Source organism: Vidua macroura, chromosome 6 (assembly GCF_024509145.1).
Source record: "Vidua macroura isolate BioBank_ID:100142 chromosome 6, ASM2450914v1, whole genome shotgun sequence".
NCBI classification, from domain to species: Eukaryota; Metazoa; Chordata; class Aves; order Passeriformes; family Viduidae; genus Vidua; species Vidua macroura.
The window spans coordinates 57593600-57617964 of record NC_071576.1 but is presented as its reverse complement, the minus strand read 5'-3'; positions in this window follow the sequence as shown (position 1 = coordinate 57617964).

The window sequence follows — 24365 nt, the reverse complement described above, 5'->3', positions numbered from 1 at the left end:
GTTTGTTTCTGAGGAATGTTAATCAGCTTCCTAGTGCCAGCAGGCTACAATCACAACTACTAATTAGTTTTAGATAATGATATTGGTAATGAGGCTCTAGTTTCTCAGAGGCACCAGACTGAGCTTGATTCAGGTTTATTCAGTTATTTATTAATAATGTTATTGTGCAGTATGAACAGTTTGAGCATGTTTAATGCCAAATATTTGTCTTTCACTTAATAGTATCAACACACCATTTTAAAACGGGTTTTGCTCATAGAGCAGCTGATTTTAAATTAACTTTCCATTTAACAGTGACAGTATTTGTCTCCCTGTTACTCCAATTGTTTGATTACTCTCTTAGACATGTTTACTACTCAGGCAATTATCTAATTACCTGAGGTAAGAACATGTAATTGGGGTAGTTTTTAAATTAACTTCCTGTCACATTGCCTCTCTAGGAGGTCTGTTCATGGTCTCATGTCAAGTGCTGCTATTTTTGCAAGGCGTAAAATTCTCTGCTAGGTGTTTAACAAACAAGATTTTAATTTGTTGGAGCTGCCAACTGTGAGGGGTAGAGAAAACAGGTCAGTCTCCACTTCATGTAATGCTGTTGTCAGGTGTGAGGTTAATTTGTATGTTCCCAAAAGTTAGCCTTAAAATACTTTCCATCACTGAGGCAGAGAAATACCATTATCCAGGAGATAATAACAAATTCTGTGGAATGATTTTGTACCTGGAGCTACATCAGGGAGGGAGAAATAAGCCATTTCAGCATCTACATGAGGATCTCAGTTTGGTACCACCCTTCTATCTGGTAAGTTTACAGTGGAGGATTGTGTTTAATGGGTAAAAAACATGAAAAAATGCCATGCCTGTTTCCTTGTAACATGGTGTATTGAAAGTAAGACTAGAGGAGGCAGAAATGTAACATGTGTCCTGGCATGCTGTCTTTGCTCCTGCTAAATATTGCAGGCCTTATTTGACCTTTAATCCCTTAAAAGCACCAACCCACTGTCAGAAGATTATGGTGGAAGAATGTAGCATATTGAAACATTTTGGATTTTGTGCTTTTTGTCTTTTCACTGCTGTCTTCTTTGTATCTGCTTTTATATTTTCAGTATTTTAGAGTAAAAGCCTGAATTTTATTGATAGTCACAAAAGATCAGGGGTTTAAAGGCGTAATTTTTGTCAAAGTCACATATCTAAGTTGCAGTTCTGAAAATTCTTGCAAGTGCTTTCTGTTGGCATGTGGAGTCCATTTTTGGCTTGTTTTTGTAGTTGAAAGTTCCCTGGTATGATTAAAGCATTCTCAATTTTGACAAATTGAGCACTAGAAACTAATGGGTTTGTTATTCTTTTGAGTAAATATGTGGAAAGCAGTTTTCAAGGCATATGTAATTGTATTTATGCCATCAAGAAAATGAGTACTATTTCTATATTCCACTCAATAGAGCATCTGTCTGAGATGAAGAATACCTCAAGTTTTTGGTTTGGCTTCCAGTAAAATTTCTATCACCAATAACAAATGTAAGAATCATTAATGAGATGCTGTGTTGCTCTGTCAAATGTGATCCTTCAACTGGGCCCAAGAAACCTTGAATTATTTTCCATGCAATAATGCAACTTCTGCTGAATATTGTAGAATAGTTTCCAGCTCGCTTCTTAATGCATTCTTTGGGAAAATGGAAGACATGGATTTGAGCTCACTCATTCTGAGGAGAAATCAAGGTTGAGCTTTATATTTCATAGGTAACTGCTAGGCTCTTCTATGGACAATAGTAACTTCTTTTTCTTAAATTGTGTTTTGCCTTTCCACTTCCAAATAAAAAAAATACACTCTGTATGTTTCAACATTATAATCAGCCCAGCTGAAGCCTATGGATATCAGGATAAATCAGTTATAATGAAAATACACATTATAGGTAAGTGAGGATCTAGGCTCTCCTAGGTTTTAGGCTAGCTGTGTCCTCCTCTGCTCACCAGCTCTATTCCATGGGAAGTTTGGTTTAAAATATGCTTTCCTTGTATTATGATTGTAGGAAACATTTTTCTTTTTTTGTTTAATGTAATGGGGGGACAAACCCATTCAAAGGTTGTATTTTATAAACTGAAGTTGTCTACAGTAGGTAGAATTTGAGGTTAATGGCATTAGAGTATGACAATTTCTGAGTGACTGTGCATAGCTGTGAACTTTGATAATCAGGAAGACACCTTTGATAATTAGGAAGAATCAGGAGCAGTTGCTTCAAATCTTTTTATTGAACATGTTCTCCAAACTTGCTGATCAAACATGGGATGCATCCCAACTATGAGATACTGGAATCTGATGAGTAAGATCCCAAGATTGACAGAATAACTTTACCAGGCACTAAGTGAGACTGACATGCCTGTAATTACCAGGGTCTTCCTTCTTACCCTTCTTGAACTTTTGCCACTTTTCAATGAGCTGGAAGCTCTCTAGACTATAAAGAGTTTTCAAAAATAAGGAGAGAGGTGCTGCAGTAACATCAGCCAGCTTTTGCAGTACCCTGGGATGAATGCCATTGGGCCCCATAGAAGATGAGGGGGAAAATAGCACAGTTTGGTTGTACTCCCAATGGTCAGCTGATGTTTCCTTTTCTTCCTGGAAGCACATAATGCACATGGACATTTCCTCTATTTCTGCCACACCAATTTTCTGCTTCCTTTTCTCCTGGAAATATTAAATGATTGCAGCTTACCAAGGTTCCAATAGCTGTGAGCTAGTTCAGTGAAGAGCTGGTGGTTTATCATTTAGACATACCATGTTGCTGTGTGTCACACAACATCACTCACAAGAGGATTGTGGTGTGCTTAAATGACAAATGCATCACTTTGTGCCAAACTCCTCAAAGCTTGAATTTCTATACTTATTTGGAAACAACCCCCTTAATAATGGTGATGGGTATTTCAAGTCCTCTGCTAGTTTCAATTTTCTTTAGCCTGTCTTGATGTGTGAGAAGTGCAGGTCATTAACTTGTCAGTCAGGCAAAGGCAATATTGCTTTACAGCCTTCTAATTATTTTAAGAAAAAAAATTCTGTACACACATTTGTCCAGTGAACTTTTGAGGGTAAAGTTATCTTTGACATCTGAGAAGTATGACACAGCAGTGTAATAGCACATACTGCTACTTGGAGGAGTTCTGCTGACTTTTATTGTAAAGAACCTATTTACGTTGACTCCTAAAATTGCTTTGTTTTCCTGTTTAGCTACCTAAAGGTATGAGAATTTTTTTTTTTTTTTTTTAGCTTTCTTGCCCTTTGTGTGGCCATGTTGATTGTCAGTAGTCACCTCCTTATTTCCCATGTGCCTCAGCATAGTTTCCAGGAGTATCTGCTCCATGACCTTACAGTATTTGGGTTCTGCTGTGCCAGTGTACTAACTCATGAAAGCTCTATTTTGGTGTCCTCAGTTTTCCAGTCTTGGGGGAATGATTTCCTTTTGGTTTAATGATGTTTTTCTGTTGTGGCAAGAGGCTTTACAATGAAGAAGAGACTAGCACATAAAAGCTGTTTCACCTTGGTCAGACCAATACACTGATTTATTAGGGAATTTAGCCAATGGGTTTAGCAGAGTGTGAGATACCAGTGGGACATCATGGTAGATATCTGTCTCAAGAGATCTTACTTTTTATCTCGAAATGGTTAAATCTCCACTCCCCACCCCCAAAATATTTTTGTAAATAATTACAACAGAGAGCTTTGAAGAGGTGAGGATATGAGGGACAGTGGCTGAATGCCATTTCTGGCTTATTTGTTGTTTGAAAATACAAGCTGATGTCTGGCAGAAAGGTAAAGCTGAATGCTCTTTTAGTTGGAGATATTCTATGTTTTGCTGGCCCTGGATTCCTGAAGTTGCTATCTACTTCCTGAAAATCTGTAAGGTAATCCACTTCTAAAAAATATATTTTTAACTTGTTGTATCCATCTTTTGGATAAAGTAACTTAGCTTTTTACTACTTTTCCTTAATATGTTTTTTTTTTGGGCATGTAAGTACCTTCATTTTATCATGTGGGAAACAAATGGGAGAAAGCCACTTTCTCATAGATATTCTAAGTAAATTTCAGATCTTTTTGTGTTTGTATATGAACATTTCAGGTGGCATATATCATATAACATAAGATACGCTTTTTTAATGAGAAAAGCAAAATAAGAGTGAATTAATCCAAATTAAGACCGAGTGAGAAGAACTCAATGATTATCTGTATTTTGGTTTTGTATGAAGTTCCATTACAGCTGAGTGACATGCTCACAGATAAAGGCAGTTTTGTGCAACATATTTAAAACATTTTGAAATGTAGTTTTAGAGCAGTTGAAATGCAGATAGATGAAGTTCATTTGACAGTGCAGTATGGAAGATGTATAAATGCTCAAGCACAAACTCGAGCGTACAAGTAGTTATGCCCAAGTTTATGCCATGTCATAGCACATATCAGCATTGGTTTTATGGGCCTGTGAAGGAAGCCAATATTTCAAGACATTAATTGTCGATCCACTCAATCCCAGGCTTGTAAGACAACTTAGAATGCTCCCTTCTCCTCTCTATCCTTTGTAAATTTTATAGGTCATGTTCTCTTCCCTCAATCTTCATACCCTAGGAGTTGCATATATTGAAATTAAGAGTTGTAAAAGAAACACTGCTTGTATTTTAAAAAACAAAAACTACATCAAAAGCAAAACAAACCTGTCTTCACCTTGTCAATTGACTAAGAGGCTAAATAAAGGAGTTTGGCTTCCTTACCTCCTTCCTCCAGAAGACAAATTTTGGTTTTCACAGTAAAACACTATGCAAGTGTAATGCAAATCTAATTCACATTGTAGTGCAAATCTATTCTTTTTATACCTATTTTTAAGGAAATCCTGATGTTGCAAGTTGTTTCCCTCTTTTATACCAGAAAAATATGAAAGTTTTGGCCATTCTCCTGAAATTGGGTTGTCCAAGTCAGAATTTCAGCTTTTGATTTTGGGAATTATGTGTATGACTATCACCAATATGTGTAGCATGCACAGAGCACTAGCACAAAATGTGAGAGGTCTCGATTTAAATCTCTGCTCTTCTTGATTCAGAACAGTTTCTCCTGCATTACCTGAAGGCATGCAGGGCATTAACTTGAATATGGATCCCCTGTTTCAAACCATGCCACTAGACAGGCTTATCAAGCCAGAGCACAAGTTTATGTGAATATATTCATATGTATGCTTCTCCTATGGTATAGCTCTGTGCAAAGAATGCAGCTTGGAATAACTGTTATGATGAAGTTTCATTTAATCAAAAATACTCTGTTCATGTCTAAGTGTATAAATAGCAAATATCAGAATAACTCATTAAAATTCCATTTAAAGCCTTTAATCTGGGCATTTAAAAGGTCATTATCAAGCAATTAGTTTGCTGTCTGTTGAATATTGGACTTTTTAAAATTGCAGCTGAAAGTGGAAATTGGAAATGGAAGAAACTTGCAGACAAAGCAACAAAAATAAATGAAATTACTTGCTATCTGGTGAAAGAACTCTTCAGAAAAGCAGATATAGATTTCCAAAAGTAGGCTTTCTTTCTGATAGCCTGTTTTTTCCCTTCCCTCCTTAACTCTGCAGAAAAGTTATGTTTCTGTCACTTTTTCATTTCCATTGTGGTTACATCAGAGAACACCAAATTATTTCCTCTGTGATGACATGGGAGGGAAAAAAATTAATTGAAAGATAAAGTCCTTATTCAAAGACTAATTACCAAGTTCCAGCATTCTGTGCTAGAATGAAAGATAATGTCTTAAGCTCCCTGTTTCTCATTGTCATCAGACAGGTGTCCCTGCCTATGGCAGAGGGATTGGGACTAAATGATCCAGAAAGTCCCTTCCAACCCTTAACATTCCATCATCACTGTCCTGGAGAGCAGTATGTTCTGCAATGGCTGCACAGTAAAAGCATCCCAAACTGTAGCTGCTTTCTGCTTTTATTTAGCTTGATTTTTTGGGTTTTTTTAAAGTAAAATAACTAGCAGAAAACCAATTAATATTTTAATTGTATAAACTTTCTGAATTTAATAATTTAATTGTATAAACCTTTTGAAACCTTTATGGTAGTCAAATGACTGGGAGAGTACAGTGCCAGAGGAACAGACATTTTGGGGTCACTGGAGACTCATTCCATGTATCACTGAATATCCTTGGGGATAATTAAAAAAAAACCCAAGCCCAATGCTTTAATTCAGGAACACAAATTGGTGGTAATTTACATAACAATAAAATGCTGTTAAGCAAATGTTACAAAGTGGTTTAGGTATTGAATGAGGTAAGAAAGGAGATAGAAATAAGAATGCAATATACTGGTAGTGCTTTAATCTCGCCTTCCTTTTTCAAGGATGAGTTTAATCCTTTACTGAAATTTTTCTCATTTGTCTCCTAATTTTGTTTATTAAAACACTTCAATTCTGCCTACTTAGCTTTGTTCTCTAGAGTTACGTGTGAATGGCATCTTATATCTTCACTGGCATGTTCACAGAATAGCACAGTGATATATTAACATTTCTAAGAGTTTCAGTCTGAAGGAAATGCTGAAAGTCCATGTTGTGAAATAAAGAACATTCTACCTGACACTTGGGCCAAATTCAACAAATAATCTGGGGGTTTATTCTTATCATTTGTCATGGAATCATTGAAGCATCAACTTCTTTCCCAGATGTTTTGCTCTTATTTAATTGGTGCTGTGGTGCTGCCATGGTGGGTGTGATCAAAGGTTCTTTAGCTGATGCCTCCTCAGTGCTGGAGGGTGCAGCAGTTCTGTCCTTGAGCAGTGGCTGGCAGGCCTTGGCTGACTGCACCCCCTGCTCTTATTCCAATTATTTCCAACTTGTTGTCTTTAGTGTTTTAAAGTGGGGGGTGAGATGAACTGGCAAGTTCATTGGAGTGAACAGGCAGACATATTTTTTATTGTAAAGAAAGGGAATTGCTGTAGCTGTGAAAGATGGAATCCTGTTAAAGAGCTTCCCCCACAGCTGACACCAAAACCTGCCCACAAGCAAAAGGGTGATACCTTCAGCTGAGTGCTCGTCCCAAAAACCCTCCTGCCACAAGAACACAGTGTTTTGGGGCTTGTGTTTTCTTGCAGTGTCAAGAAACCATCCTCACTTTCCTGCCTGCTCCAGAGGGAGAAAATCAATGAGGGCTCCAAGGGGTGCAGGCACCCAAAAACCAGGAGACTGCCCAGAAATCTCTTTGTAAAGAGAAATCTCTTTGTAAATCTCATCTTGGCCACTGAGATCAAACAGATGGCTAGTACTTCCCTGCCTTTACCCTTCCTGAGGAGATAAGTTATGTTCTGGAGAACCTGGCTGCAGAAAGGTGTGGGCTGTCCCGTGAGGGACGATGGTCCAGGAGCCAAGAGGGAGAAGGGCCCAGGCAGGACAGTGCCCTTGTTGTCCCCAGTGCAGTCCCAGGTCCCTGGGGCTGCAGCTCCCAAGTCATTTAAGGGCTGTTGGTGCACTCAAGGCCCCACTGGAAGGTTTGTAAGGAATAGCTATCAATGGTGAACTGGCACTTTTATTTGTGCAGCAGTTTTTGTGCAGCTGGCTTCTGGCACAATTTGGAATAAATTAAAATTATTTCAATTCTTCCTGAGATAAGAGAATTATTCCCACTTGCAGATTAATGGGAGACATTTTTGCCATTTTCTTATGCAACATAATGGATATTCTCACTGTGGATAATGGCTGAGTTAGTAGACTGAATATAAGAATTAAATCTATCAATATTCTTCAGTATTATGTGGTCTTGTTCTATTATACAGAGCACTACGTTAATACAGTCATAAGATAAAATTGTGCAGACTGTTAAGTCTTTGGAGCCTTTGGCCTTGGATTTTTTGAATCACAAAACTTTTGATCGCAGCATGAACCTTCTCCTATAAAATTTAGGACATTTCAGTGGTAAAATACAGGGTATTTCAGTACCATACAGAGTATTTCAATTCCTTACCATGTAGATTTCTCAAAACCTTGTAAGAGAAGAGTCATTAACATTTAGACTTTTGGTTGCTTTCTCTATAGTCTTCATGTTCAAATAAAGTTTTGGATCATGATTTGATGTTCAGCCTCTGTTCTGCTCATGTGTTTTATCCTGCAGTACAAATTATTATTATATGTGGTTAGTTAGCTTACTCTAAGAGGAACTGGGTTTAAGTTAGAAATAGCTGGTTTTTGAGAGCCCAGAAGTTTGAGGGAAAGCTAGGCTGCAACAAGGCAAATATGAAAATACAGATCCCTCAAAAGATTAAGTACCAAACTTCAGTAGTTATGTTAGCAATTTTTGTCTGCCTCATAGTGTTTGTTCCATTCTCTAATTTTATCTTGTGTTTAATGAGATTATGTATTTTTGAGTAGTGAATAAGTATAGAACTTCTTGTTTAAAAACAAATATTTTCTGCATACTTAGAATGTTTTGCTGAAGAAGTCTTGGCCAAAAGTGAAACATGCAACTTTTAAATGAAGATCTGAAATATTTTGAAGACTAATTATGACTATTTTTTTTGTACTGCTTTTATGATGTTTTTCACAGGAGTTGCTTCCCAGCCCCCTTTTAAATCAACTCTGCAGGGAACTATTTCTATTGGAATGTTTTGCTTTGCTAGTCTAATGGAGCTCTAGGTTCAAATGATGCTTTTAGATGCTGCTGCAATACATATATTAAAAACCCCAGTAAAATAAAAACATTTAAAAATGCAAACAAAGAAAACTCAAAAAAAAAAAAAAAAAAGCTGAACAAAGAAAAGCCAATCACCACCACCACCAACAAATTTAAAAAAAAAAAAAAAAAACCACTACAATCTAAAAAAAACACCCCAATATCCCAAAACTTTGTGACACCCTTATGGTCTTCATAGAATTCATTAACCTGCACTGTTAATAGTAAGGCTAATGCAGCAGATCAAGGCTGTTATTGCTATTTGAATGACTTTGCTTTTGTTTCAGCACAAGCAATCTGCAGTGACTGTTCCTGTAATGGTATTTTCCAGAGAGCCTCAGAGACACTCACTTTGATTGGCAGTGCTGTAGGACAGGGCACTTCTGGACAATTTATGCCTCTTATGGCAGCCACTCAATGTTGTTACTTAATGTGCAGTTTTCTATCAGGGCTATAATTTACAAAAAATTGAACATATTTCCCAGTCCATTTAAAGACTGTTCCATTGTTAGAAGACTTGTGTCCTCTTTTATATTTTGTTGTTATTTTTGTGATGGTTTTTGAGTTTTGCTTGGTGCCAGTGGCAGATTTATCTTGCTTCTTCTATATTTAATTATAGTTCCAGTGGAGTTCTTGCTGTGAAAAAGCAAGTCTGACTTGCATTCCCTCTGAAGCTGTTTTGACAAGTAAAACACAAGGATTTTCTGCATAGTGCTATTCACAGTGTTTCAGACCACATTCCTTGACACAGAAATAATAAATGGGAGAAAGGATGGATACTTTCGAAGTTCTCCTTCTTCTTCATTTTTTGGTGAGTAGTTATAGGATCCCTGTTCAGATTTATGTCTACATGAGGTTCTCTGAAAACATGGAGCTCTGACCTCAGTGATTGCTTGACCCTCAAAGCTTCAGAAGCATGAGTAAGGATACAAAGATTGTACTTCCCAGAAATTCTTTTAGCAACAATAGGAACCTCTCTTGACAGTTAGAAAACAGTATTTTGTGACTGTTTTTCTCTGTGGGCAATGAATCTTTGTACCCATTTTTCCTTTTTATATTGTCAGTGTGTGCTTGTAACTTCATGGAAATGGCTTCAGGGAGCCTCATTTGTTCTTTTCACCAACTTTGCAGTACAGTTGTCTCATTTAATATATAGTTCCTTCTTTTGGTTTGTCCCTAGGTGAAGCCCTTTGCTAAGTGAAATTAAATTCCCATCATCTTTTAAAATCAAATTCTTTAAATCTGGTTACAACTCCCTTTCTTTACTTCTAACTTGCCGCCCTCTGTGCCATACAGTTACTTTTTCAATTCTTTGTCAGCATTCACTGACAAACTGGGTATATAAAAGGTCAGCCCAGGCTGATGAGGTTTGGTGCAGCCAACAGTGATCTTTCCTCCTTTGCCCGTTGCAGCCTTTGGATCTGAGGGAGCCTTTTAATTCTTCTGCTCAGAGACATTTGAGTACCAAAAACATCCCTCAACCTTTTTGATTCCTGCTTGTTCTGTTTAGTCAGGAGACACTAGTCCTAGATCTCTTCTGCCTGTGATGCAAGTAATTCCAAATTTCTTGTTGCTCTGTTCCTCAGTTTGATTCACAGCTGACGACTTAGGATGGCTGTTGATTCAGTCCGGACCGGGCTCATTGTTTGGGTCATTGTTTCATCTGCTGTGACTCGTAGCTGTTCGGGTGACATCAGCACCCTATTTGTGGGACTTTTCCCAGTGTAGTTATGGTGACACGTAAACAGCCGGTTTAAATATGTCAAATTTGCATTTCAACTGGTGCAGCCTTCACCGCTCTTTCCTCATTTAAATGGGTTGGTTGCTTTAAAGCAATGAAAGAACTGCCCTTTGTTTTCAATATGCTATTATGATTTTTAAGCTGTACTTGCCATGCTGTAGCTGCTTAGGTAGCCACACAAAAATGACCAGGAATGCACCTTAACATGTGCTCAATGTTCACTACTAGGTCCATGATGCCTTTTTGCTTTTCTGTAACTATTTCTGGCTTTAGAAGTAGGCCTGTTTTTTCACTTTCCAGGCTGCTTTCAATTTTAGTGAGACAACAGCAGGCTTTTGACAAATTCTGTCAAAAAGCAGATTATACTTCTAGCCTTAGAACATTTCTTGAACTGTACTAGATATTAAGGTTGGTATATTTTCCACTGAAGTCTCCCACCAAAATGAAAGAGTAGTACAAAGAGAGTAAATGCCTCTTTATGCAGCTCTAGCTGCAGGACTGAGGTTTAAATGGATGGGGAAAAAGGTGACAATTTGCCTTCAAAGGATTCAGTAATCAAGAATTGCTATTCTCCCCTCTACTGAGAAAAATTCCACTTAAAATTATAGTGTATCCAGTGCATCAGGGCATGCCCTTCTATTTTTATCCAAGTTGTCTTCCATTTTTCCCATCAAAATGTTCTGTGACTTATTATCATTCTTAAGTATTATAGCCACTGTTTCTATCTCAGAAAGATCTTTCTAATATTTCACACTTTCAGTCATATTTGTGGTTTAACTATCTCCATCTACAATGCATTAATTAGATCTGCATGCTTTCTATTTGTTACAGGTGAATAAATATTTCAGAGCTCTGTTTTTACTCTGTTTCCTGTGTTTTGTAGTATTGCTTGGCTATGACATGTACTCCCACAGCTGGTTGCCCATTTAGTAATTCCTAATATTACACAAAGAGCACATCCTGATTAGACAGGAGATTCTGTGTCTGCAGATGAGCACCTCATCTGTTGTGTTTTTGAGAGGCTGGTCCTTTTTGGCTATAAAACCTAATTTTGTGGAGTGAAATTCTTCTCTTGGATAGTGCCGATGATCATCTGGTTACATTTGCTTTACTCCTATGACTCTTAAGGACACTTTGAATGAAAATAATTTTACTATTTACTGATGGAAAGAGTATTGTGTAGGCTGATTTACTCTGAATAATGAACATCACTCACACACACACTTATGCTACAGTACCTGGTACTATACATAATTATTGTTATAAAAACTACACATAATTACTGTTATAAAAAGAGAATTTACTGTTATAAAAAGGGAATTTCATTGAATAAACAGATTGCCAGTACACTAAGACCTGACTAAACTCTGTGAACAGAAAGCTAAACACTGGAAAGGTGCCTTCTTTAAACTATGGTGTTCTTGCTTTAATTGTCTAAGAATTTAGAAAAACACTCAACACTAATTACTTCAGTATCTTTTTATATATGCAATCTACTGCTGAATGCTAGATATATAAGTGTTATCTTTTCTTTATTAATGCTTATTTGATTTGGAAGCCAGGGAATATATTGGGAAAAGTACTTGAAGATGTGCTTTGGAATATTGTAAAGATGAATACCCCAATGGAAGAATATTACTGCCATACCCTGCAAATGGGTATTATGAAACCTTGAAGTAGAATACTACCATTTTTTCCTTGCAGAGGCAATATTATATGCAGGATAGAGGTAGTGAGCAGCTGAATAAGAGTTCCTGATTGTGCATTTCAAGTTGTCTAGGTACAAACCCATGTCTAGTTATAGTTAGTATGGATTTACTTTGCAGCTGGGATCAGAAGTGAACATTCTTTCAGGAGCACAGAAATTCATACAATCACCATATGGTAATTTGCCTATTTTGTCTTCTATCAGTGCCTGTTATCAACTGAGTCCTTTATTGACAGGGCCAGAGAGACTCTCCAGCACCTACCTCGCAGATTTCTGTGAGACTTTGATTTAAGTGTGAGTTTGCAGAAGTGAGACCTGTATGGTAAGAGCCATTAGCTGCAGGCATGTGATGGGAAGCAAAAGCCCTGTTTTACCCCAATCCTTTCTGTCAAGATGTGTCGAATCTAACATGAAGCAAAGTGGGAAATGGATAGTGCAAATGGAGCCAGAGTACTGGGAAGCTTTCTTCCCAGTCTGCTCAGGGAATAATGGAGTGAGGGCCAGTGTGCTGGAACAGTTGGGGGCACCTGAGGAGGTGGGGGAGAACAGCGCCATGGATGGCTGATCTCCCTTCCTGTGTGTGAAAGAACATGGGCAAAAGGTTGCTGGTGACATGGAGCACATCCCCCTTTGCTTAAATACTCACATCTCCCACAGAGGAAAGTATCTGTGACTCTGAAATGTGACTCCTTGGGTTTTTTTCCTTCAATCCAGAAGGGTGTATATCCAAAGAGATGAATTGGGGAAACAGGCTTGTTCACATACAAGGGATTTTTTTTCATCTTGCTTAAAAAAAAAAAAAAAAAAAAAAAAAAAAAATCAGTCTGGCAGCCTTTACTCAGCTTGTTCCCAGTTCAGCTCCATTTGATCAAAACATAGCAGCTTCCATCAGTATCTCTCTTACCTCATAATATTAATTGCCATTAGGAAATTGGATAGAGTATTACCCAAGACAGCTTCATTATCAGTGACAATAAATACCTGTGCTAATGTAGCAGAAGCATGTTAATTTTTTTTGCAAAATCTCCCTGGCTTAACAGTGAACTCTGAGGCACATAATTTGTTTTGGTGAACCATTGATTAAGAATTTTGTCTCTTTGACCAAATGAATCAGCTGTCATCTCTGTGGAAATCCAATACTCCCTTTCATTCTTGCACACCTTTGCCTTCCCAGTGAGATATATAATACAAGACTGACATATCTTTCTGAATATTCATAACACAGATGTGATATGAGAGGTTTAATCTGAGCTACAGCCATCAAGAGGATATAGACTCTATTTCCACTGGATGTCACTCTTAGCTTAGGTCTGTGGGAGCTTTACACTAAGGAGCTGTCTGCACGAACCTGATACCTGTTGGTTTGGTTGTTTTTTTAAAAGATGTGTATTTAACCTCATAGTTCTAAGTGTATTTTTTAAGGAGAGAAAGTGCTAAAGATAGTAATGATGATATGTTGAGTTAGTTTTTACTTGTGTGATCTAGCATATTTCTGAAGGGGTGATGAATTTGTGAAACTTAACAGTGTAGAGATGCACTTGGATAAAATTCTCAGGTATTAAAAGAATGTGTTCATGAGTCTATTTCAAACAATTCCCCTGTGTTTGGGAGACCTAATACTCCACAATAAATTTCCATTTTTTTTTCTTTTATATTTGATATCTAACCTTTCCTTATTTAGTTTCTTTGCTTACTACTATGTTGTTTTGTTTGTTTGTTTGTTTGTTTTGTGAAGGGGGGTGCTGTGGTTTTGTGGGGTTTAATTTTTTTTTTAATCTGTTTGGGTTTTTTTGTTTGCAATTGTAGCTTTTCTACAGCCAAATACAGAAGTGGCTAGCATAGAGTGGACAACATTGCATTCCTTTCCACCACTTGCTTACATGAATTCAGTATACAAGAGAGACTTGACCCTAGTAAATACACTCTCAAAAGTCATTTTGGGTTATGCCAGTGAGTTAAACTGCTTATTAAATGATGTTCTGTAATGCTCTAACAGAAGCAGCAATGTAAAATATCGCACACATAGGTTTTGGTTGCCTGTGTTTCATTAAGTTGTCACAGGATGCTCCTGGTTCCGTGGTGTTTTATTTTGCACTTCTCTTCAGGGTTGCACAGAACAGCACAAAACTGCCCCTCTGGAATTACATTTCAATGACACAACTCAGAAATTCGGCTCTTTAGTTTGACAGCCACAATGTCAGAATATATTTGTCACAAACAAGCTTGGAAATTAACGTTCCTCTAAGGTGAGTAATGAAGTTCATGTCTTTGTCACGTGACTTTGATTCAAAGTCAGAGCAGAGGGGATCAAATTTATATGGATGTAGGACTCTCCCTCTCCTCCCTCCCCATATCACAGGAAAGATTTATGTGGGCTGGAAGGAAAGTCCTGTGGATGAATTTGGAAGCTCTGTACCATGCTGGATTTTGCTCCCACAGAGCTGCTGTAAGCAGCTGACGCAAGCCTAAAGAAAGAGGTTAAGTGTCCCAATCTGTTTTAACTTCGTTTTTCAGTTGTCAGTGGCATTTCCTCCGTGTATGTCCCAAAATGCCAAATCAGTGTGCTTGTATTCCAGCCTCATCTGCGAGTTACTGAGCACACAAAAGCAGGCCTAAATTATTGCAGCTTGCACATGGCCCTTGGCAGCCCTTCCTTGGTCTTTTAGGCACTGACAAGGCTGATTTCTTTTCAGTGTCTGCTAAAGGGAGAGATGACTGCTCATGCAGGGTCACCACATACAGCCTCTTTGGTTTTGTAATTAGTATTTATTTGATAGTTTCTGGAAAGTAGCTGCTTCATCTAAACTAATCAGATAAAGGCCTGGAAGAAAAGGGGGCTTAAATATAGGCCTAAAAATGTTCACAAATACATACTTCAAGGAAGATAAACAACATATATGAAGGACTATGTCTTATCTCCTTCCCTGAAAATTAATGGCAAGAATCTCCCTGAACAGCAATGGAAATTATATTTCCCCCCTGTCCTCTCCTTGAATCATGCAACAATTCATAAGGAAGTTCATAAGAAGTGGCATTTGGATGTTTTTAGGTCACATGTGAATTTTCCTCCCACAGGTAGAGGGATCAAACACGGATCAGGAGCACCATGAATCTCTGCTAGTACAGGAGTTTGTTGCTAAGAGTCAGAATGGAAAGTATTGATCCCAAATGGTGTCCCAATTCATGGTGGGAATGATTTTAACAGTGAAACAGACCAGTCTATGAGAAACTGTTTAGTTGAGCTCAGAAGAAAATATTCCCATGAGGAAAAGCAGCTCAGTGTTGCTCCCCACCCGTGTGCTCTTTGTACCAGGCAGGGAAAGGAGGCAGCTGCAGTGGTACCTGAAGCATCAGCAATTTCCTGAATTGCAGGTGGGGAGAGATGTTCGTGGTGCTGCTCAGGGAAGCTCTAGGAAATGTGGAACAGCAAGACACAAGGAGTGGGTGTGTTTGACACCACAGTGAGGGAATGTAGGCACTGAATTTATTTATGGCACATGTAATCCTGTTCTGACTAGCACTACTCTGACTGGCATTTTTAATGACTTCACAGGTTAAACTATTAAAGTTAAACTGGGTATAAGTGTCAACTTAGAAATCCTCACCCTGGGCCAGGATTAGGACACATGGGTCAAATGAAATCACTGCAGTCTAGCAGGTGATAGTTGTGTGAAGAGCTGGAGAAATTCCCTCTCCATGCTTGGCAAATCTAGTACAATTCACAGGAATGAATCTTGCCATTTTTTTAAACTGAAACAGGAAAAATAGCAATACAGATCAATATATTTCTGTTTTATTGGAACTATCTATGATATTAAATATAGGTAAGAGCCTAGGAATAAGTTACTGCTAAATAATGTAAGCCTGCAGACACTTAAAGGAGAGCAAAGTGGCAAAAATAAAGAAAAACTAATTAATCAGACTCCTAGTTCTGCTTGTAGATCCCTGAAGAGATGGAAGGATAGGGCATTTTGCTTTAAAAATGGTATCTACAGCACAATTATGTGTTTTCATGCATTGTTTTAGTGAATGAGGAACATTGGTTGGATTCTTGTTCCATGTTAAGGATCTCCCAACCAGCCTGTCACTGTCCCAGCTTACCTTGACTCCCCTGTGGCTGTCTTGGCATTTAGGAATTGTTATTGATCAGAGATGCCATCTTTTATTTGTTCTTGTATTTAAAGCTTGCATTTTTATTCCTTTATTATTGCCTTTGCATGCATAATTTAGAGCCAATCTGTTTTATTTGATGATTCAATAGGAGCAGGATTTTGGGGATTTTTTTATCCCCCTCCTTTTTAACCAACACTTGTTTGCTACAATTCAGGGTTATGATTTCTGTCTCAGAAATGCCCTAAATATAGAACTGACTTATTTTTACTTCATTATTTCACCTCTTAAAGTACATTCAGGGTCTTATTTGGAGTCCTGAAGATTTTCTTAAGTTGTCATCAGGAAAATAATTGGCAGGCTACTAATCATTTCCTGCTGTGGGGAAGCTGACAGTGGAAAGAAGGTAAGAGGAACCAGCTTCTCTGGTTTGAAATGGATGAAAGAGCAGAAAATGATCCTACTCTACCAACATTATTTTCTTTCTGAAGATATGGACTTTTTTCTTCCTTAGGCCTCCAATAAGAGTAGAATTAATAAGAAAAGGATGAAGCATTGCTGGATCAAACATTGTAAAATCAGTTTGCTCAGTTTTCTGTCCATGTTACATTTCCATTGTTTTCTCCATAAGGAACAGGAAACACTTTTGTTGTTTCTTTAATGTGTCATTTATGTTGTTGCTTTGCATCATATGTTCTGCAGGAAGTTTCTCAGTTTTTCTCTGTAGCTTTTGACATTTAAACACTGATCAGCAAAGCAGTGTTGTGGAATTAGGATGTAACTTCAGAGGTTTTAGTGTTTGTTCTTTTAGAAATGCAGAAATACCAACTGACATCAGTTCAGAAGATTTAGGTTCCCTTTTGGCAAAGCTGTTGACTTTTGACATTTCTAGTCACTTTTTATTCCTCCCAGCTCAAAAACAGATTTATCCTTTCTTTTTGCAGATCTCTTGTTGATGTTCTCACAACATTATTCTCAAAGAATTCCAGGGAATTATAGTCTTGATTTGTGTGGCTCTATTTTATTCTAGATGACTCAGTGCATAAAAAGAAATGGCCACTGTTACTAGGCAAATGAGTCAAAAGTCTACACTATCCACCCTGTCTTCATGGTAAAAGGATCCAAAGAAGTTATCAAAACAACTTAGATATTACCTATGAGGTTTTTTTTGTTATTTTATTGTGGGTTTTTTGTTGGTTTGTTTTGTTTTGTTGGTGTTTTGGTTTTGTTTTTTTTTTTTTTGTTGTTGTTTAGTTTGGGGTTTTTTGGGGTTTTTTTTTGTTTTGTTTTGTTTTGTTTTTTTTTGTGAAAATTTACATTCCTGTTTTGTGAACTTTTTAGAAAAATATTTATTTCCCTATTGTTATGCTGTTTCTCAGACAGCAATTTTCCCATGTGCACCATGCCCCCTAACCCTTTGCTGAGTTCATCTGCAGTTTTTAACAAAAAACTATAAAACTGGAGATTTCCTGGAGGGAGGAAAAAAAAATTTATCACTGCTAGATATATGATGCTTGATATATGATGGAAGGGAATATTTGGATATAAATTGTGTTTGGCATTTCTCTTACATTCTGGGAAGATGATCTATCCACTGAGCTCCTCTTTTGTACACTGAGCTGTTCTTTTCATACCTTCAACTCAAGTATTTCAGTTGTCTGCTTTGTAAAGTGACTTTCCACACAATTACATCAACACAGTGGAGACAGGAGTGAGTGTGGGTCAGAGCTTGATGCAGAGGGTTGGGAGACATTTCTAAACAGAGGAGAACAGAAGCCACAATCTATATCCTCACACAGCACACAGGATCAGAATTTCTCCTCATACGCAAGGAAGGCTTTTTTTGACAGTAGCTGCATTAAAAGTATGAAAAAAAAACAACTCTGGGTTTTTCCTGTGTTTCGCCCCTTGCCCCCAAAATATTTTCTGCTGAAATTTTTTCTTGCTGAAAGTTTTGCAAGCATTTTTAATACCAGCTTTCCAAAAGAAAATTCATGTAGTGCATGATGTTTATCAATCAGATATTGTAGCAGATCTTTTCACATGAACCAAACTGATTGTGTGTAAAATAATGCTGGATGTATTATGTACTGATGGGCAGCAGGAACACTTTGAAGTTTACGTGGTGCTAATCTGTAAATCTGGTTACAGAGAGGAACGTTTGTCATACTGAGGGTAAATCCAGTGTCATTGCATGGATTATTTTACTGGGTTTAGTGGGGACTTTTTCTCCAATGATGATTTTATCTGGATTATGAACCTGGCTTGCTGCATCAGGATATTTGTGAAATGGACATAACTTAATAGGCTTTGTAAGAGTTCCCACATAGGGGGAGGAGGATGTGCACCAACCTCCCTCTGGTGTAACAGCCTCTGTTCACCAGGCAAAGTTCACACTTGACCTAAGGAACCTGGAAAACTGGAATTGTGAACAACAACAATCAAACTCTTTAAAAAGTTGGACCTTGAAGTTGTTGAAGTGCACTGGGTTTTGCATGAACAGGAATGTTAAATACCCTAACAGGTTTGCAATGAGCTCCAAGAGAAACTGGCTATCAGGAAGGTTTTGTGTATGCTCTTGTGCAGAGTGATGCTGGCTGGATTATTGCTAATGCTGTAAGAAGTACAATTGAGTCAGCCTAAGTTTTCCTAGTTCACTGAACCAAGGGACATAAACCAAGCCTGCCTTCTGACAATAGCATTACAAGCTCATTTTTCTAGTTAAGATTTAACAGTATTTGTGTTTTCCTTCCTACTTTATTAATTAAGCAACTGTGATGCTGCTCAGGCTGCAGATCAAATCCAACAAACAGGAAAGAAAGTGAATCATGACTGGACTATTAACTCAAATGAGAGTCATGAGGTGTTCTAAGCCTATTTTCTGTTGGAGTTTTGGGCTTTGAAACTCATGTTGAATCAGAGCAAGTCTGAACTATAAACTATGGCCTGATTCAGGTAATTTTGATTCCTGTATAGAAAGCCCTAAATCAATCAGTGCTAACACAAGTAGACAGAACAGCTGGCTTGGATCATGTTCCTATATTTTCAGATGTTGCCAAAGGTGTGGTTAGAAAAGCTGTAGTTAGGAACTGCAGAAATGCTTGGGCCAGAGTGACTTGGAAACTGCAGGCACCCAAGAACCTCCTTGTACATGAATGACCTCCTTTGTCCCAAATAACCTCAGAAGGGGCCACGGGCACAAGCAGAACTCTGCGTGGAGCTGATTAGCTCCCATGTCAGTGGAGTTTAATCAGATTGAAAGAGTGAGGGCACACAGCTGAGTGTGGAAACCCTCCTTGAACTGGTGAGATTCATTAGCTTCAGTGTTGTTATTTATGGTGCCACTGACAGGAATGACACTGCTGGGATCACTTAACTCGCCTTTATAGCAGAATCTGTATTGAGCAGTTGTAAAGAGTTATTGAAAGTTCCCTGTCTCCTACTGGTTTACAGTGTGCAGTATTTTTAAGTATTAAAAAAGGTTATGCTAAATTCTTGTTTTTATCTTGATTTCCATAGCTGATCCTCATGCTGCTTTATGGTTGTGCATGTGAGCATAAATATTCAAATGATCACTTTTCATTTGGTGTCACCTGAAATACTTAAAAAAAAAAAAGTAGTTGGTAAGATGCTAGTTATATTTTAACAGAATAAACTCTAAATTTAGATATTTTCTGATACTTTTATACATGTGAATTTGTCTCTTCTTGTTCTGCTATCAGAGTTGTTCTCAGTCCTGTTTCCTCCATGCTGCTTTTACAGGACATTGAGGACTTATTTGTTAGTGTGCAGTAGCTCATTTTTCATTCAATCACATGGTCTTGGCGTGATAATGTAGGAAATGGAATGGGAGGATGGGGCCTAACACATTAAAAAAACCTTAAGATAAAGGTTTGTTTTTTAATGTGACAATTAAAACTAATTAACCTTTAGACCATGTTTTAATCCAGTGAGATTTAAAACTTTCTTTAAAGAAAGCACTGTAACTTCAAAATGTGTTTTGTTAATTTAATGGTTTAATACATTTAAATTGGCTAAGTAATTTGAAAGAAAATTACTTTGCCATCACTTTGAAACTTGCTTCCATTGGTTTCTTATGGGACTTGAATTCTCTTCCAGATATAATCTGTTTCATGAGGGTGGCTTCACATTGCAATAATCCTTCTCATTACATTTCTGGGACTTAACTCCTTTATTCCTTAATAACACTCTTGGCAACTAGTACAGAGCAGTTTCCTGTTTCAGGAGTACTCTGCTTTTTAAAATTAAAAGTAGCACTGAAATTCTGTGAAGTTTGCCTAAGGGCCCTTCATGTTGACTAAACTGAGGATTATCAATTACCTGCAATGTTTCCAACATACAGAAGAGATCTCAAAATCTCTGGGTTTGTTTGCATTTCCTGGGCCTAAGAAAAATGTCTGGGGGTTTGGGGAAAATAGTTCTGTCTTTGTTTTGGTTTGGTTTGTTTGTTTTCAGTAGTAGTTGTTGCACAAAGCCTTTCCAAAAAAGCTGAGTGGGGCTGCAGCACAAATTTAAGTCAAGAATTCTGTATGCAGCGTTTCCAGATTGATGCTTCAAACCCCTGCAGTACACAGTGAGAGAAATCCTGATGGTTTCTTGCTATGGTAGAATATTGTTTCCATTGCTTGACGCTGGCTCATAAATGTCTGGTTTGCAGTGTACTCAGAAGGACTCCTGCTCCTCAAACACGGTGAGGATGGTGTGCCTTAGTGCCTTTGCAGTTCAGTGCTGTTTCCAAAACTGCATTTAAGTAGCTGTAGCTGATTCTGCAGTGTCTGAAAGGACTGAACCTGCAGGGTGTCTCGTTAGACTGTTTGTGTGGTTTTTCTTTGGCTTGGAAAAGTGCAGTGAAAGGGCACGTGACAAACTTCCCTTCTTTTCTAATGGCAAAGGCTCTTTGGAAAACTTCCAATACAATGACCATTCCTCTTCAACTAAGCAGTGTCAGAAAACAGTCTTGTCGCATCAAACATGGAATAATAATATTATTTTGCCTTTGTTAATTTGATCTGTGTTTTTATAAATTGATTCATTTAAAGAAAAATGAAGAGTGTCTGAAGATAGAGACTCTTAGATTAATTTAGAGAAAAACACTTTTTATGAGTTGTTCTTTAGATTTCTCCATTAATTTCTCCATTAATTTAGGGGTTCGTTTTAACTATGTTGTTCCAGTTTTTCTCACATTTCCTATGCCAGATTCTGTTTGCCTGTCATTGCTTAGGTAGCCTAAAATAGTGGGATGAGCAAGCTCTGGGCATACTCAGTGGCTTGTATTCTCCTCTAGTTAGAACAATAAGGCCCTTTTTCTTCAGTTAACCCTATTTGTTTGCATTACAGGTCTCTATTGCTTGTATTGCTGCATTGCATGTGGTTTGAAAAGAGGCTTTAGGCCAAAAACATCTGTGTGATGGAAAGTGATCCTTTCTGTGCAAAGTGTGGGAACAGCATCTTTCAGATGGAAAGATGTTTTCCCCTATTAGTTACTAACAGTTCCACCAGCCTGTGGTGCAGATGCTCACCCATGTATTTACACAAACTCCATAAAACAGGATGTTCAGAAATATAGAGGAAAATGTGAAGTAGCTATGCATATGCAGAGCCAGCCACTGGCAGTTCTTTCTGCTTCTGAGAGTGAGAGGCAAATGATGTGTTCTTACTGAAATCCAAGTCAGATTTGGGTAAAATTGGCATTTATATAGAGCCAGGAAACATGCCAGGTTTAAGTGGGTGGTGGAACTCTAAACTGAGCCAATAGTTAAACTCAATGCTGTGATAAATATAACAAACTGAATGAATCATGTGTTTTGTCCATTGAGGCAAAATGTTACTGAAAGCGAATCCAGATTAAAGATTATCTAAAATGCAGTTTTAGACTGCTTTGTAAATTATCCTGGAAGGATCTAGAGTAGTCCTCATCCTGGTTCCAAATGTGTTAGTTATCAAGGCTTTTCCATAAATGGTATGCTCTTGGCTGCCAGTGATGGTGTAACTCTCCTCCACTGGCAGTGAGGAAATTCTAGATCAAATGGATAATAAAACACTTATTATATGGCACAAATACTTGGTTGTGTGGTTTTGGATTTTGTTTTTGTTTTTTTTTTTTAATATGGGTGTATGCTTGGAAATCTATGCTGAGATGTACTTGTTCAAAACCACCAAACCCCAACATCTGTTGTTCTGAAGGGAGTTTTGAGTTCTAAATCTGTTGCATGAGTGCATGCTGCTGCACTCAGTGGTTTTGTTCTTGTTGCATTTTGGTTAATAAAGCCCTCTGTTCATCTGGTAACTTGGGCACTGATAACAGCAGCATATTTGGGCTGGTTTCTGTATTGTGCTGGATTCAGTGATATTGGAGTAACTGCCACAATAGTGTTGAGCTCACTGGGAGTGGGAGGACTCACAAATACTCAGGCTCTTCTGAAGCAGTGGGTAGCAACATTGCTGTCACAATATTCAGGTGCTTGCCCTGTCTGATGGGGTGTTCCCTTGCTTGCCAGGCAAAGGATACCTTTCTCCTGTGTCTCCTAACCATGGGAGTTGGTTTGGCCTGTGTGGCATGGCCAGAACAGCAGCTTTGGTTTGATGGTCCTGATTTAGGCTGAGGTGTTGGAATAGAATGCTTCCCAGCAAGCACTCCAAGGCAACATGATTTTCATACCTTATTATCCTCTTTCCCATTTCCTGTGCCTTTTTTTCCTGCTGGCATACTTCCCTTTCTCCTATCCAGTCTTTTCCTTCTCTTGCTTTTTATCTTGGTCCCAGTTTTGCTGCATCTCTACCCAGATCTGGCATTTCTGATGCCATTACCTAGATAATCCCAGTCTTTTGTGCTGCTACTGGTGCAGTTACACCAACAAACGCTGTTGACCTCTACTCTCCAGAAAATCCTCAGTATTCTCCTTCAATTATGTGAGGAATTGTTTTGTTTTTCATGACACTTCCACCTTCCTACCTGTGAAGCCCAACTGTTCTTTCATTTTTGCTGTCTGTACATCTTGTCACCTGTGGCATTTTTCCATGCCATGCTCAGCAGATTTCCGTGTCCCTGAAGCCCTAGCAGGTATTTAAGACAAACTCTCTCCTCCTGCCATGCCTTTTCCCAGGTGGAAGAGCTTCTCTGGGCAAGAACGAGGTTTTTGATCATTCAAAATGTCTACAAAAGGCTTTTTCCTTGCCCAGCAACCAAGAGAAGTGAAATAAAACTGTTATGGCATGACACTGAGCACTGAAACTGAACTGAAAGGTACTCTAGTACTTCTTCACTGCAGTTTAGTTATTTTAAGAAAAAGCTTAAATATTTTGTGACTTGTGGGCTTCCTGTTGTCTCAAAAGTTGTGCTGTCATTTCTACAGAGACAGAGATTCTTTTTCCAAGGTAGTATCAATATTCCAAAAGTTTCCCATGCTAACGTAATGATTCTGTTTGGTATCCACAAGGATCAGAAGTAGTCTTTCAGAATAGTAGATAAGAGAAGGATCAATTCTATTGTTGATCAGATGAACTGGATACAATAAAGACACATTAATATTTAGAAGTCAAAAATTAATATGTAAATATTAATAGTAATAATAGTTAATAGTAATACTTTTAGTTAATAGTTAATAGTAATAGTTTAGTAGTAATAGTAATTCATAATTTTAGTTTAATAGTTCATAGTAATACTTTTACTCACATAATATCCTTTTAAGCAACTTCAAAGGAAGCAAGAGAAGTTTTCTTTAAATTATCTCACTTTTACAAGTTTTTTCCCTTAGGCACAGCCCATCATGGAAATAAAAAGAGTGAATATACCAATGCATAGAGGATGTAATATTGGTGTGCTAAAATATTTGATTTAATTTAGAAGTAGCATGTCCATTGTCTCTGACCTGACCTTGAGACACTGGGGGGATGAGTTTTGATTCTTGTGGAAAACGGCCACCATTCACATCCAGGCACCTGTGGCCAAAAGTGGCTGCTGCCTGCTAAAATCACAGGATTTCTCCCACATCAAAGCTGCCAGCAGCTCAGACTCTGGCTGCCCTTGGAGTCCCAGATGCCACCTCTGACCTCAAGACACTGGGGGACTGAGTACTGTTTCCCTTGGAAAAGGGTCACCGTTCCCCTCCAGG